We start from the raw sequence: 13,177 nt of genomic DNA on the forward strand, positions 1-13,177 counted from the left end.
CTTTTCATCCACCAGTACCCCCTAACTATGAAGTCTGGTAGAAATGGGAGGTATTTGCTACTTGGGTATCTGTTGGGAAAGTAAAAGACTTGATTTTTTTTTTTTAACCACTCCCCCCACCCCCACCCCCCCCCCCCCCCGAGGATAGAGTTTGTATTTCAGAAGGTACAGGGTATTATTCTAGAGTTGACTGTTCTGGATTATAGTCAGGTTTATTAGAAGTGGTTAAAAATCTTAAAGCCAGAGGTAATTCACGTGAAAGTGGCTGTAGAGTTGGTATTTGGTGCTCTTGAGAAAGCAGGGACATGAGAGGAGCAGAACAAGGACCTCAAAAGGCAGTTTCGGTAAGTGTGGGTGTTGGTGCCTGGGTCCGTGTTGGGAGATGATGGGTGGGATAACTGAAAGAGAGGCACTTTTTTTAATGGCCCAGCAGCAATCTCCTAATGTGAAGAAAAAATGGCATAGCGAGGACTTGTAAGGATCAATCAAAATGAAACTGCAGAAACTGGAAGGAAAGGCACATGATTAAGAGTGAAAAAATGAGGGGATGGAGAAAAAATGATGGATGATTCAGAGAAAACTGAGGCATTTAATGTTTTCTTTGCCTCACTATATCCTTTTTACAAGCAAAAGAAGGAAACGAGCTAAGTTATCACAATGTAGCAGGAAAATTGCACTTGGAATAGTTATTGGTATGTAGCCAGAAGAGGGTATTTTGAGTGAGACCACTATACATTTTATAGTAGGGACTGTATTTTTCCATAACTTCATTAATGACTGGGGGGGTGAGATAAATAGCCCATATAAAAATCTGCGGTTGTCACTGACTTGAGAATACATGCAGGTACTTTCCAGGGCTGTATCGGAATTTAGAATGGCCATAACATGCAGGAAAAATGGCCTGAAATAACAAGAAATTTGATAAAGGCAAGTGCAAAGTGCTGTAGTTAGGAGAAATCAGACATTCAAGTAGAAAATGGGGAAAGAGCTGGCAGCGCAGCAGTACAGTGGGAGTGGATAAGTTACAGTAGAGACCATTAAATACAAGGTGATAATAAGCTGTTGGGGGAGGAAGAAGGGAGGTGTCATTCTGGGCTAGCAGGAGAGAGGGATGGAAGAAATGAGAGAGATTATTTTGTTTGATGTGGGGATGGTGTACTGCGATGTGTCATTTTAGGCACAATATTGCAAGAAATACGTCGGTCATTGGAGAGCAGCCAAAGATTGAATCGTAGAATCATAGAATACTATTGAGGGCAGGAAGGCTCTGCAGAGGGACCTGGACAGGCCAGATCGATGGGCCAAGGCTAATTGTGTGAGGTTCAACAAGGCTCAGTTCTGGGCCCTGCACTTGAGTCACAACAACCCCATGCAACGCTACAGGCTTGGGGAAGAGTGGCTGGAAAGTTGCCCGGTGGAAAAGGACCTGGGGGTGTTGGTTGACAGCCGGCTGAATATGAGCCAGCAGTGTGCCCAGGTGGCCAAGGAAGCCAGGTCAAGGAAGCCTGGCTTGTATCAGAAATAGTGTGGCCAGCAGGACTAGGGAAGTGATTGTCCCCCTGTACTCGGCACTGGTGAGACCACACCTTGAATACTGTGTTCAGTTTTGGGCCCCTCACTACAAGAGAGACATTGAGGTGCTGGAGCGAGTCCAAAGGAGGGCAACGAAGCTGGGGAAGGGTCTGGAGCACAAGGCTGATGAGGAGCAGCTGAGGGAGCTGGGGTTGTTTAGCCTGGAGAAAAGGAGGCTGAGGGGAGACCTCATCGCTCTCTACAGCTACCTGAAAGGAGGTTGTAGAGAGGTGGGGGTCGGTCTCTTCTCCCAGGTAACAGGTGATAGGACAAGAGGAAATGGCCTCAAGTTGCACCAGGGGAGGTTTAGACTGGATATTAGGGAAAATTTCTTCACTGAAAGGGTTGTCAAGCATTGGAACAGGCTGCCCAGGGAAGTGGTTGAGTCACCATCCCTGGAGGTATTCAAAAGACATGTAGAAGCGGCACTTAGGGACATGGTATAGTGGTGGACTCAGTAGTGCTAGGTTTGCGGTTGGACTTGATCTTAAAGTTCCTTTCAACCAAAATGATTCTATGAATATCTCAAGTTGGAAGGGACCCATAAGGATCATTGAGTCCAACTCCCTGCTCCTCACAGGACTACCTAAAACTAAACCATATGACTAAAAGCATTGTCCAGACACTGCTTGAACTCTGACAGGCTTGGGGCTGTGACCACTTCCCTGGGGAGCCTGTCCCAGTGACTGACCACCCTCTTAGTAAAGAACCTTTTCCTAATGTCCAATCTGAACTTCCCCTGATGCAACTTCATTGCATTTCTTCGTGTCCTACCGCTGGTGACCAGAGAGAGGAGATCAGCATTTCTCCCTCCACTGCCCCCCTTGAGGAAGGTGTAGACTGCGATGAGGTCACCCCTCAGCCTTCTCTTCTCCAAGCTGAACAAACCAAGTCACCTCAGCCGCTCCTTGTAAGTCTTGCCCTTGAGACCTTTCACCATCTTGGTTACCCTCTAATAGTTTGATGTCCTTATATTGAAGTGCCCAAAACTGCACACAGTACTTGAGGTGGGGCCGCATCAGTGCACTGTAGAGTGGGACAACCACCTCCCTCGACCGCCTAGCTATGCTGTGCTTGATGCACCCCAGGACATGGTTGGCCCTTTTGGCTGCCGGGGCACACTGTCGACTCATATTCAACTTGCCATAGTTATATACATTGATGAGATTCCCCCTTCTCTTCTCTAGGTGAAACAGTCCCAGTTCTCTCTGCCTTTCCTCACAAGAGAGATGCTCCAGTCCCAGATGGACTTCTTCAAGGGGCACCCCAGAGATGGAGGACAGCTGTGAACTCAAAAAGCTTAGAGAAATCTACTGCAGTCATGAAACATGTTTTTCTAACTTCAGTGGATGATAGGCTCTAATCCCAGAAGGAACAACTTGGCCTATCATACCATCTTTGCCGGTAGAAGTCAGCAAAGGGGCTGGCTTGCCTTCTCAAGTTGGCTTTTCCAAGTTATTGCCTGCTGCTCTCGCAGCAGCAAGATGTCACTTGTGCCTGGGTTTGGGGTCGGGAATGCACTAAGAGCTGCCTCCAGCACCTGGTGCTCCGCTCGCCTGCGTTTCTTCCCATCCAGGTCTGCTTAGGCATGTGCATGGTGCACCGGGGGGGTGGGCAAAGCCCTGCTGCACATCACATACTCACCCTCCTTTCTCCTCCATGCTCCCAGCTCTGCCCTGAGACCCTCCCCTCCTGTGCCACTGGCAGCTTGGGGGGGAGTATGGAGGGAAACAAGAAGGAGGCATACCCACAACTTCTCTGTCCTGGAGAACTCAAGATGGTGTTTATGCAATGGGGACAACAGGGAGCCCCCATGAAAACAAGCCTGACACCATCTTTGCCGCTCGGTGCAAGGTGTCAGTCAGCAAAGGGGCTGGCCTGCCTTCTCAGGCCAGCTTTTCTTCCCGAGGACCAAGGTCGCAGCTGGGTCTGCAACGTGAAGCTTCAATGCAGTGGCACATGCGGTGATCTGTCGCTTGAAGCGTTGCATTGAAGAGTAGCAGCCCTCCTCGTGCCAGAGGCATGGCTGCCCTCTCCTACAGAAGCCTAGGCCATGGCCGTTGCTCGGGAAGCTGACTCTGCAGAGGCACGAGGCAGGACAGGGTGTTTCCCACGCTCCCTGGTCTAGCCGCTACACTTTATGAACAGGGCGGGCAGAGCAGGAGATACCTGCAAGGACTTGTCACAGCAAGACTTTGGATGATGTCCTCTGCTCACAGGAGCCCTGGCAGGGAGGATGGCTTGCAGAAGGAGGGCCCGAGCCCTGTGCTGAAGCGGGTCTCCCTCGGTCCTAGGGGGAAAGGCTCCGCTGGACCCCTCCAGGCTGAGAGCTCAGGCAACGCTGCCCTCGGCTAACGAGCTACCTGGCTGCTTGTGGCACAGCAGAAGCCCCTGCCCAAGGCCAGGCTGTGACCTGACTCTTGGCCCTGCCGCGGTGACGCCGGGAGCCTGCCGCACAGGGTCACGGGAAGGGAGCCCAGCAGGCTGTCCCAGCTGTGCCCAGTGCGTGGCCACCAAGGGCAGGGACAGCCCCCGGCCCTGGGCATAGAGACCACTTCGGGGCCAGCACCCCAAAGGCCTTCCTCCTATGTGGCCCTCCACTGTGACGTGAGGGGCCCTGCCACCCCCATGTCCCAGTGCCACCACCCGGCAACGCAGCCGTCACCATGCAGGACAAAAGGGGCACCCTCCCGTGCCCCCCTGCCAGGCTGCGCCATCGGACAGGGATGGGCTGCCCCACAGCATGGGAGAGGACATCTTTGAGGAGCCAGCAGTTTTAATTGGAGGGGCTGAGGGGAGAAAACTTGAGGCTGGATGAGGCTGCTGGAGGTTCTCTGCTGTAATCCCAGCTCCCGGCAGGGCTACGTTCAAAGTTACATCTGCTGGATGGAAATCCTGCTTCATCCTTCCTTTGGGGAATGGAGACAAGCTCCTGGGGAGGACAAGCAGCACCATAAACACCTGCAGGTGCCCAGGGCTGTCAGGCCTTTTCAGCTGGATAGCAGTGGCAAAGGTTGGCTTGGTGGCTTGCCAAGACCACGGGAATACATTCGCGGTGCTTGAGGAGCGCTGCAGAGCTCGCTGTCCTCGTCCCCTGCGGAGCCCGTGCCACTAAGGAATGGGCTGCAAAGATCTCGCAAGGGCTATCGGTATCAGCGCCTTCCCCCAGTGCTCTGGAGCACCCACTGGTGTCCTGCCGGGCACGGGAAGGATTCTCTCCCCCAAGGTCGATCTGGCCGGGGGCTTTTTGCCACTCTCGGAAGCCCCTGAGATGGCTCTGTGTTGCGGGAGGGAAGGGGTCGGGCAGTGGTGGCATCCCTGGTAGGTGTGACCGTGCTCAGGGAACAGCCGATCGCCAGCTCTGGGGTCAGGAAGGAATTTTTTCCACCCGGGGCAGGTTGGCACTGGTCCCTGGGGGTTTTTCGCCTTCCTGTGCAGCATTGAGCACGGCCCCTTGCCAGGGCTCCCCTGGGCCATTTTGGGTAAGCGACTGCCTGCTGCTCTTGCAGCACCAAGACACCACAGCTGCCCTGGGTCTGCGGTCAGGAAGGATTTTTTTTCCCCTGGGGAGATTGGCGCTGGTCCCCAGGGGTTTTTTTCCTTCCTCGGCAGCATTGAGCAGAAACCCTTGCAGGGCTCCTCCGGGCCATTTTGGATAAGTTCCTGCCTGCTGCTCTTGCAGCAATTAGATGCTTCTTTTTCAGTATGAAGATGCCACAAGGCCCTGGTCTGGGGTCAGGAAGGAAGTTTTTCCCCTGGGCGGATTGTCACTGGTCCCCAGGGGTTTTTTTTTGCCTTGGTCGCATTGAGCACAGCCCCTTGCTAGGCCATTTTGGCTAATTTACTGCCTGCTGCTCTTGCAGCACGAAGATGCCACTTGAGCCCTGGGTCTAGGGTCAGGAAGGACTTTTTTCCCCCGTGGATTTTTCGACTTTCTTGGCTACATTTAGCACAGCCCCTTGCCAGGGCTTCTCTGGGGCATCTTGGCTAAGTGCCTGCCTGCTGTTCTTGCAGCACGAAGACACCGTGAGTGCCCTGGATACCCTGGGGCTGCCACTTTTCATCTGTCCCTGCATTCAATAAAAGTGGAGTTTTCTCCTTGATCTGCGTTCATGTCGTGTGTGCTGGTCTCGGCCCGGGAGCCTTGTCCTGCAGCTGTGCAGTCAGCAATGGCACGGACGCTCATGCTATGGGCCTGGCAGTGCCCTGGCAGAGCCGGGAGGGTTGGTTGGTTGCCCAAGCCTAGCCTGGGTCAAAGTGTCTCAGCAGCCGGAGTGCAAGGCATGTTCAGCCACTGCCTTCTGGTCTCTCAAGCTCAGCCTCAGGGATGCACTAAGAGGTGCCTTTAAATGAATAGTTTATGGGATAGTTCATCGTATCACAAGAACATGTGATTCCATTAGAAAAATCTGAATCCTTCAACATGGGAAAAGGTGCTGAGCTATGTGTTGTTTCTAAAAGAAATCAGCTAATATGTAGCAAAGATGAGCAGGGAGAGAGCTCAGAGGAAAAAATATTCTAATCCTAGCCCTAAGGCAAGCTACAAGGGGAGTCTGGGGAACCTGCAGGAATAATATTGCTTATGCTCGGTCTTACTTGAGACCCTTCCTCACCCTACTTCTTCAAGATGTGGTGAAAATTTCTGCCTTATCTAATGAGACAACCCCACTCGAACTTCAGATCTCACCTGTGGGAGCCACGTGCCCTTTCAAAGTTGTATCCATGCTTGATTTCACTGATTTCAGATGGCAGCCCTTGGTGTTTTCCTATGTGCACGTGGCTGCCACCATCTCTTTTGGGGATGTGGTGGTCCAGCCCTTCTCAGAGCACGGGGATGAAGAGGAGGGGGAATCCAGCTCCAGCACTGGGTTTGAATTTGGGTTTTTACCCCTTTCCAGGAGGCAATGATCCACACCAAGCAGTGAGGTCAGCCGGAATCCGGGAATAGCAGTTAGTCTCTCATAGAAACTATTTGATTGGCATCACTGAGCTGCAAAAGGACCTGGTGGGCTTGATGATAGATTTTGATTGCCTGGAGATAGATTTTTCTTTCTAATCTCACAGCAAGGGGAAGAAAACTCATCTGGTATCTTTTGTACTCGCATACATCTGGGAAAGGGATAGCGGATCTTTTGAAGAGGAGATGCAGAATGGGATCAGGCACGTAAAAAGGAAGAAAGCATTGTGTTGGAAGTCCTCAAAGGGTTTACCTTGCCGCATTTTGTGTTCTTCGGAGTGTGAATACCCTTAGTGAGGAACAAAAAAAAGGCATTAATATTATTTACTGGTAATTTTTAATTATGGAAAATCATGTGTGATGATGGGCTGTGTGTGTTTATTGCTCAACACCTCTCCATTTTTAACCTGATGTGATCAAGAGCTTTCTTAAAAACAGTAAATATGGTGCAATTAGGCAGCTAGATGGAGAGATGGGCAAGAGTGAGATGCTCTGAAAGCCCCCTCCTGAAGGAAAGGCTGCAATAGTGGTTTCTCTAACAGTCAATAATGAATCCATGAGAAAAATCTATTGTGAACACCCTGAGGGCAGGAAAACCTTCAGCATGAGTTTCTTTTAGCAGTCACTGTAGAAACCCCAAAACCTAAGTCTGCACAAGACTTGCCTACATTCTGCTACCTACCAGATAAACTTCAAATGGGTTTGAGTCAGAAATGTTAGACTATCGAAGAACTTTGGTTAATCTGGACACTTTCAACTTGCTTTTGATGACCCTTTTCCATAAAGAAGACCTGAAAATAAGTGCTAATGAGTGCTAATTGCTGCTTTCTCACCAGTCGGGCCTGCACGGCTCTAAGCAGCAATTGATGATGACTCCTTCCATCTCAGAGCGCGTGAGATTTATTTACTGGATTAGCCATTAGGGAAGCGGCGTGGATTTCTCAATAAAATACCCGACATCTTAAATACCTCGGCAATCAGTAAAAGAACCACCTTTTACTTCTCGCTCCCCAGATCATGCTCGGCATGCTTTCCCTGTGCTTGAGGGAGAAGGACCTTTTCCATAAACCCATGAACATCTGAGACCCTCCACTGCACACAGCCTCCACCGTGTGCATTCAAGGGAGAAAGCAGAGCACTGCCCAAGGATGGAGGCTGCTCCACGCTGGGCTCTCAGGGTGGAGCACAGAAACTGGTATGTAATATTTGGGCATCTGGTTCTCATTTTTCTTATTCAGCCCGAGATTATTCTAGGTATGGAAATAGTTACTCCACTTGATGTTAATTTCCTAAGCAAAAAATTATCTGCTTCTCTTTAATATGGACATATAATTTCTTAACTTCAATTATGTTGTTTTAATACATATAGCAAAGATAATTCGCCTTAATTATTACCTTGAGCACATGGCTGCAGATGCTGTTTACATATTATTTTTTTTCAGCAGGAAATCTGCATTAGTCCTAAATATTGAAGTGTTTTTCATTATCGAGGGTGCTAATAAGTTATTCAGCCTACAGCTTTCATGTGTCAGGAGATAAGGGCTATAGTGACTTCATGGTTGCAAAGCCCTCTTTAAATTAACGTAGAGGAAAAATAGGACCCAACCCTGAAATAAATTAACTGGAGTCGTTCCAGACACCTGCAACTGCCATGTGTAACCATCAGTCTTGCGACTGACATTTATAGCTAGAGAAACAGGTTTCTGTTTGGAATGGCATTAACCAGCTACTGGGAACCTCTGAAGCCTGAGAACAGCATTGTGTGCTGCTGCCGGTGATGCATTTTCTTCTCAGGTTTCTTCAACAAGGATTTCTGACTGCAAAAGCTCCTCCCTGGGCAGGAGGTTCTCCCTCGTGCTCTGCGCCCATCGTAGGGATGTCCTTCAGCAACAGGAGCCTCCCCAAGTGGTCTTCTCCCATCTATCTCAAGGCTGGAAAGAGAGTGGGGAAGGGAAGGAGGCATGTTGGCAGGATGAGTGTGTTATGCTGAGATTCAGGTCTCCAGGCCTAAAGAGACTGCTGTAGAACAAGGGAAAACAGCGGCTCAGCCTTTCTCGGTTTGCAGAAGCTTCTCCAGCAGAACTGCAGATGCTTGCATGGGAAATCTGGGCTGCTTGCCTTCATCGCCTCTTACAGGCACCTAAGTTTGCACCCATGACCTCCAGGGACTCCTTGGTGATGGGCTGAAAACCACAGCTACGGGCAAGGACAAGGAGGTCTTCCCTAGGGGGATGTTCCTTCATAGCTCACTCTTCTCTCCTGCGATAACCCATTATGGGAGTTAGGACTTCCAGCACACACCTTGCACCCACAGCACCCCAAGCCATGCAGGGAGAGGATCTTTGTGGGGAAGAACTGTAGGACTGAGCATCCCCTGTGGAAAAAGGACCAGAAGGAGCCAAAGCAGAGGCTAAAACAAATAAATGCAATAAATTGTCCTGTGAACAGCAGAGCTACGCCTGGTTTCCAAAGGCTTCACATCCCCTGTGTCTACACAGGCTCCCTTGCATTAAGCTCGTGTCCCTCCCACATGCCCTGTTTGCCCTCAAACTTCTCTCTTGTGTTCCTCAGCCATGGGCAAGGCAAGACACAACCTCCCAGCGTTAATTTTGGGTGGTGCCTGGGCTCACAGCTCACGGGCTATGTGGTCAGCCAGAAGGACGAACAGAACAGATAAATATTGCCCTCACACTGCAGCTTGTTAAGGCAGGCACTGATTTCAGACTTTTTTTCCTCTACCCAACTGTTATTTTTCATGAAACATGCAGCTATTTCATATCTTTGATTTTTAGCTCTCCAAGTTGGTAGAAATTGGCCACTGGACCACTTGTGGATAGGTGGAGACACAGGGCAATCACAGAAGCCCTCCACCTTAAGGAAACCAGGCTAAAACGTGGGATGTGTTTTGCATCTCAACATCTGTACACATCTTTCTTCCATCCCTGGCTCCTGCTGGAGTCGCATCCATCATGCTGCCCGCAGGCCCGCGTGCACAGGGGCTGTGCGCAGCCCATAATATTTCACAGCGTTTTCCATCAGCCTCCAACAGCTTGTTAAACAAGATAATCCTGGCTGCATACTTCCTACAAATGTTTCCATTCATAGATCCAGCACTTGCTTCTCCTAATTAAAGGCAACAGTCCCAGTTCGGATATGTTTTGTCATCAATAAAGTGAAGGGCATCTTTAAATTAAACTAATTAATAAGAAACACAAAAGACTATTAACATGAGATAATAACACACCTGATAACTTGAGGAAGTTGTTTTCCCACTCTAATTAAAGTACAATTTATAAAATTTAGCTCCTATCCTATACTTTTTTCCTTCCTGTTTGATGATTTTTCTTACAATATCATTCAGGTCTATTTAAAAAAAATTCTTTTTTTTTTGTAAATATTTACCTAAGAGCATCTTTTGGCAAAAGTAAATATAATGATTTGGGGGAAAATTAAGACAATGATTTAGGATTCCCAGTGACTTAATGCTGAATTTTGTCTAATGTCAGATTTCAGTAAATTCTATTAGTTTGAAATTCAGATGTTGTTTATGAGGTTTGGGATGAGGTTGGCTTCTATATGGGAGAAATAGAACATAAGGGGTAGAAAATTACTAGCATAGAATATAGGAGTAAAAATGGAGAGCAGAACAGGAGAGCAATGGTTACCTTGATCCGACTAATATTTGCACATAGGTTAACCTCGGTCAGGATTTCCATTGAACTGGATCCTGTTGTAGACAACGACACTGTGCCCTTTGCAGTGATTAATCTGTAGATTTTGAGCTGAGCCTTTCCAACAGTGAGACTCCTTGCAAGTCGAACACAAACTTAAGTATACCAGGTCTGGTACTTTGACATAAAAAAATTAAAAGGAAGTATAAAATATGCCTTATTGCCTATATACTTGTAATTATTTATCTCTAGGGGAGTGTAAGGTGACTCTGTTCCAGCTTGAGTGTTTTAGCTGTGCTTTGGGTATGTGGGTGGAGATGCTTTATGAAGGTGTGTTCAGCTTCATGCACAGTTATGCAAGAGGAATAAACAGAGGAATCCTGGGAAACACACAGAGATTGCAGCCCCTCCGCCCCAGAGCACCCAAAACCTCTGCAGAAACCTCACACCTTCTCCAAGATTCAGCCCCAAGGGCAAACAAGGAGAAGGGAGCAGATTTACATGGTACCGTGCTCCATGGTGGTAATGAAAATTACAATAATCCGATTTATTTCCAACAGCTGGAGGGGCTGTCCATGAGATGGCATCATCCTAGACGCCACGAGATGGAGTCTAAAGACTCCGGGAACTGAACTGTCCTTGAGGTTGAGGGAAGACATGCTACAAAGGTGGCTCCTGGTGCAGCGGTCAAAGCAAAACCCAGCATGATGGAGCCCGCCAACAGACTGGTCCTTGAAACTTGTTTTTAGGAGTGTAGGTTATTTTATTGTATATATAAGCCAACCCCCCACCCCCCAAAAAGCAAGAAAAGCAAGGAAGCAAAGTATATTTTCAGTCTAAATTGATAGGATGAGACCAAGGGATCGATTTGGCTCTCAGAACCTCATCTGTGCTTGATCAGGTGAATTAGGTGTGTGCGGAGCCAACTTCTGCTCTGGACAGTGATGAGAGAGGAAGCGGAAGGAGCCAGAAAACCCAGTGCTCAGGTTACAGTAATGAAGGCCAGCTAAGCAATTAGCTACATCCCATCAATCTGTCCTGTGCTGGAAGAGGCTGCCAAAGAGCATATACTAAGGGGATGTGTTTTGGACCTCTTTCTGCAGCTTTCAACAGTAGGTGTCAGAGCTCCTGGCTTGGGCTGGCCTGGGGCCTGCCTGCAGGGTGGCTTTTTGGGAGAACATCAGAGTCTGGGTCTGAGCTTGCTCCACAGTGGGATGACTCCAGAATTTTGGACATCTCACATAGGTTTGTAATTCCTAAGAGTCAGGTGTGGGCTGAGCCCCTCAATCTGGAGTGTTGCAGCATGGCTGTTCACATTAGAGCAAGGCAAACCACATCATTCTAGAGTAAAGATGCACTCATGGCACAGTGTACTTCTCCATGGCTTCCTCTTCACCAGCAAGCCTGTTTGTGAAGGTCTCAGGTGTTATCAGACCAACTTTTCACCTCTACCGTTCCTGTCCCAGCTCCTGGAGCACATCTGGAAACCAATAACCTAGCATAGAGATGAGCAATTCCCAAAAACAAACCAGGGGAAGTAGATACTCTGGCTGTTTCTAAGGTTTGTTTGAAGACTCTGCAAGTCCTTACAATTTCATCTTTGGCTTTTTCATGCTCCGAGGCTGTGCACCTCTCTGCCCTCCTTCCCCCCCTTCCCGCCTTCATTCATTTCCTTCCACAGAACCATTTCCGTCCTCCAAATGTGAGCTTTATTAAATTGCATTCATAGCTCATTAGGGCCTGCCAATTCATCTAAGGGAGCACAAAAGCCAATATTCCTTGTGAAAAGCCATTAAAGCTGGAATGCTGAAGAAGAAAGGCACCCACAGGCCTGTTCACAGGCTTTGTGATGGGCTGCAGCACAGAAGCCCGCCTGAACCTAAAGACTCCTTCATTTAGCAAAGTTTTGCACCAGCAAACCGTGCTGAATCTGTAGGGCTGGATCTGGATGGGTCCTGAGCACCACTCATGTGCAGAACTCCTTGAAGCACCTTTACAAAGCCACATCCTTGCTTGCTTTTAAGGGATCTGTCAGTCCAAAACACTGAAGGGGCTGGCAATGGAGTGTCTTGCTAGAAAACCAGGTTTGGGGCAGCAGAACATGCCCAGGACCTGCACCAAGGGCGCAGCTTGGGATACAATGGCTCATGGGGTTTTGCTGAGTTTTTCCCACAAACTTAAATCTTGGTATCAAAAGATGAGTTTGCTCTGCCCAGACAAAGGCCTGATGCAGAGGCTGTGAGGCAATAGCTCCCCTCCAGCCTCCGCCCGCTCCTGCCCAAGCCCTGCGAGCGAGCAGAAGCCCCAGATACCCTGCTAGGGCAATGCTGCCTCCGTTTCCCTCTTCCCCCCTCCACGACCCCTTTAGTCTAGGGTCTCCAGCTTGGGCATTGCATGGGGACAACCTATACTGTGGTTTCCTGGTGTGTCCAGGGCTCACAGTCCCTCACCCACATCCTCACCACAGGGAGAAATCACAGCACGGCACTCACAGCAGAAAGGTCCTGTCAGCCAGCTGTGAAAAATGGGGATTTCAGTCATAGTTCACAAACTCGCTCTCGACTTTTATAGCAGTACGAAAGTTTTCAGATGGGTGTGGTTTTTCTGTCTTCATGATATAAATAAATATAAACATAATGGTTTTGTACCATTGCTCCAGTTGTACTGCTTTACTGCTTTTCTCTCTGAATAAGGACCAAATCACTAAGGCAGTCACAGATTTTAGATACTCAGAATCCAACAACTTTTTAAATAAAGGCTCTTGGTTAAGTAGCTTCTAATATAAGAGCTATTCCTGCATCAGTCCTGCTGGAGTCTGCCTCAGTTATAGTCCTTGAGCTACTAAAGCATCATCATTCCTTAGTTTCTAAAACACCTGGAAAACTTGATGGGAGATAGAAAGAAATATTGTTCCCTGTTGGGCAAAAACCCACCACACTTTCCTGGGGCTGTAGGCACGTTAGTTCCAGAGCTCTGG

The sequence above is a fragment of the Mycteria americana genome, chromosome 1 (genome assembly GCF_035582795.1).
Source record: "Mycteria americana isolate JAX WOST 10 ecotype Jacksonville Zoo and Gardens chromosome 1, USCA_MyAme_1.0, whole genome shotgun sequence".
Lineage (NCBI taxonomy): Eukaryota > Metazoa > Chordata > Aves > Ciconiiformes > Ciconiidae > Mycteria > Mycteria americana.